The sequence below is a fragment of the Vigna umbellata genome, chromosome 4 (genome assembly GCF_029865625.1).
Source record: "Vigna umbellata cultivar VRB3 chromosome 4, Vumbellata_1.0, whole genome shotgun sequence".
In the NCBI taxonomy this organism is placed as follows: domain Eukaryota; kingdom Viridiplantae; phylum Streptophyta; class Magnoliopsida; order Fabales; family Fabaceae; genus Vigna; species Vigna umbellata.
In genome coordinates, this window is record NC_142168.1 from 45541801 (window position 1) to 45545520 (window position 3720).

General features: G+C 46.5%; 1 pseudogene; it reads right to left on the bottom strand.

Moving 5' to 3' along the window:
- Nucleotides 1-2092: 2092 nt before the first annotated feature.
- On the bottom strand, nucleotides 2093-3484 carry LOC148200366 (uncharacterized; annotated as a pseudogene).
- Nucleotides 3485-3720: the final 236 nt, after the last annotated feature.

Sequence of the window (3720 nt, forward strand, 5' to 3'; positions counted from 1 at the left end):
TTCCAATTGCTGAAGTAAGCCGCCCGGTCTCTAGTGTTCAGCCTTCGCTCGTTGACAAGTCAGACATGACGCCACAAAACGAGCGACATCATTCTTCATTCCAGGCCACCAGAAAGACTGTCGGAGGTCTTGACACATCTTAGTCATACCAGGGTGTATGCTAAGACGACTGTGATGCCCTTCCTCCAAAATAATCCTCTTCAGATCTCCATCGTTTGGAACGCACGTTCTACCCATATAACGTAATAGATCGTCCGTTCCAGTATTGAATTCTTTAGCTTGATCTGAACCGAGCGTATTCAAAATCTTCACCAGGTCTTCGTCCTCTCGTTGCTTCATCTTGATTCGGTCGAACACATTACTGGAGATTCTAAGGTTACAACATTTAATAACGTTCGGTCCTAAGTCAAACTGCAACCTTAGGTCCCTAAAGCTTTTCACCAAACTCAGCTCTTTGACCATCATTGCCGAGACCCGAAACTCTTTTCTGCTTAAAGCGTCTGCCACCACATTAGCCTTCCCGGGATGATACAGCAGTTCAAACTCATAATCTTTCAAGAACTCAAGCCACCTCCTTTGCCTCATGTTCAACTCCTTTTGATAAAAAAGGTACTTGAGACTCTTGTGATCACTGAAGACTTGGAATGTGGATCCGTACAAGTAATGCCTCCAAATCTTCAGTGCGAAGACGACCGCTGCCAACTCTAGGTCGTGCGTAGGATAGTTCCTCTCGTGAATCTTCAACTGACGAGACGCGTACGCTACCGCTCGCTTTTCTTGCATCAGCACACAACCCAAACCTTGGTGAGAAGCGTCGCAGTACACCTCGAACGGTTTGGCCGTGTCTGGAATAATCAGAATTGGAGCGCTCGTCAACTTGTGCTTCAGCTCTTGAAAACATTCTTCACAACGATCGGTCCAGGCGAACGGTTGATCTTTCCTGGTCAACTGAGTTAGCGGAGCCACTATCTTAGCAAATCTTTCAATAAAACGTCTGTAGTAGCCCGCAAGTCCCACGAAACTACGAACCTCAGTGACCGAACGGGGGCTCTCCCATTCCAATACCGCTCGTACCTTAGTTGGATCTACCGAGATACCTCCAGCCGATACCACGTGCCCCAAGAACTGAACTTCCTTCATCTAGAACTCACATTTTGATAACTTGGTGTATAACTCCTTCTCCCTCAGTACGCCAAGTACAATTCTCAAATGCTCTTCATGTTCGTCCTGGGTCTTGGAGTAGATGAGAATATCATCTATAAAAACGACCACCAATTTGTCCAAGTAAGGTCTGAATATCCGATTCATATAATCCATGAAGATTGCTGGTGCGTTAGTCACACCGAACGGCATCACTACATACTCGTAGTGTCCGTAACGAGATCTGAAAGCAGTCTTCTGGATGTCTTCCTCCTTAACTCTAATTTGGTGATATCCAGATCGCAAATCAATCTTAGAGAACACTGTAGCCCCATGCAGTTGATCCAACAAATCATCTATCCTTGGCAATGGGTACTTATTCTTGATGGTGAGCTTGTTTAATTGCCTGTAGTCAATGCAAAGTCTGGAGCTGCCATCTTTCTTCTTCACTAAGAGAACAGGCGCTCCCCATGGTGATACGCTCGGCCTGATGAACTGCTTGTCCATCAACTCCTCAATCTGCTTCTTGAGCTCAGCTAACTCCGTAGGTGACATACGGTAAGGTTGAACTGAGATGGGTGCCGCCGTTGTCACCAAATCAATCGTGAACTCCACCTCGCGAGCAGGAGGTAGTTCAGGTATTTCTTCCGGAAATACGTCCGGAAACTCATCCACAACCGATCGTCCATTATTGTTGCTAGTGGACGATCGTTCTTGCATCGAACTTCCAAACTCCTAATCTTCATGTGTCATAATTAAGAAACAACTGGCACCTTCCATGATGTCTTCCTTCAACTGACCGAGCGTCACAGAAAATTCTTCTTCATCTTCTTCGGGAAAGACCAATCTCTTAGCGCCACAGTCTAAGAGAATGCGATTGGTAGTCAGCCAATCCATTCCTAAAATCACCTCCAAACCTTGAAGAGGTAAGCAGATGAGATTGACTTTAAACTTACGCCCTTCCACTTCTATGGGACAATCTGACGCACATAGTGGACGTCCTAACCTCGCCAGCCGCTGGGGTTGACACCACCAGGTCGAACTGCATCTCTCTCACTTCTAAGTCCAGTTTTTCAACACACGCCTTCGAGATGAAGGAGTGGGTCGCCCCCGAATCATACAAAACATAGCAATGTTTACCAAACAACAAGCAATCACCGAATATGAGATTACCTGAGCTTGCTGCCTCCGCACCAGTCAGAGCATATACACGCCCAACAGCTTGGGCTCGTCCACCTCCTCTTGGTTGATTTCTCCCAGTGTTCGGGGGTCTCATCACAGCGCGTCCACCCATGTTGCACTCATTCTCCAAGTGCCCATTTCTTCTACAACGAACGCAGAATTTTCCTCCCATCAGCTGAGGACAGGACGAACGATAATGTGGTCCTCCACACTAGAAACAAGTCACGTTTCCTTGTTGCCCAGACTGTCCGGCAGTGACTAGCGCTTGAGATCCACTTGTATTTGGTGGTTGATTTGGACGAGTGTAGGGGGTCCTTCTCAGATTAGCATTGTTTCTAGATACGATCGGTCCCCTACCCACCTGTTGTTGCTTCTTATGTTGTTCTGCTTCTGCCATATTCTTCTCCAATACTTTGGCCCTCCCAACCATTGTCGGAAATGAGCGAATACACAGGCTGGAAATTAACACCTTCAAATCACTCCTCAGCCCATTTTCAAACTTTCTGCATTGCCACTCCTCACTGGTAGCCATAGTGTTGAAACGAACCAAGTGCTTGAACTTGTTCGTATATTCAGAAACGGACGTTCCACCTTGAACCAGTTGCAGAAACTCCACCTCCTTGGCAAAACGAACGCTGTCTGGAAAGTATTCCTCATAAAACTTGCTTCTGAATACTTCCCATGTGATGGGGCTTTGGGCGTCCGTCAAGATGGCTCTCATGCTCGCCCACCAGTGGCTCGCTTCTCCGGTTAGTAGGTATTCAGTGAACGCCAACCTGTTCTCATCCGGACATCTCTTGGCGTTGTAAATCCTCTCCATGTCCCGCAGCCACTAATCTGCCTCATCAGGGAGGCACTTCCCACTGAACTTGGCTGGGTGGTGTTGAAGGAAGCTCTCCAAGCTCCATTCAGCCTGATGAGTAGCGTTGGAAGAGGACGCTCCTGGTGTGCCTCTGGTAGCAGCAATGATCTCCATTAACTGCCTTTGAGTAGCTTCAAAGTTGGCGCGTGCGGCCTCCAAACTCTGTAGAGCAGCTGCATTCTGCTCCATTAGGGTAGTGTTTTGTTGTTGTAGTCTATCAATTACTGATTCAAACAACCTAGTGTTGTTGGGCGCATCAGCTTCATTGGGCTGTGGTGGAGGAGGGAGTCTAGGTGCCATTTGTTCTCTGGGAACAGAGAAAAACGAGCGTTAGTCATGTTCAAAGAGTTGAAAAATTAACTCATTAAACACACATTAAGCACACAGCAAAAACATAGTGCACTCATAACCTACAGTGTCCTTAAAAGAACAAAACTGCTCTGATACCACTAATGTAACATCCCAAAATACAGTAATAACCATAAATTTGAATTAATTACATTTCATAATCAAAACAGTGCAGTCTTTACAATAAA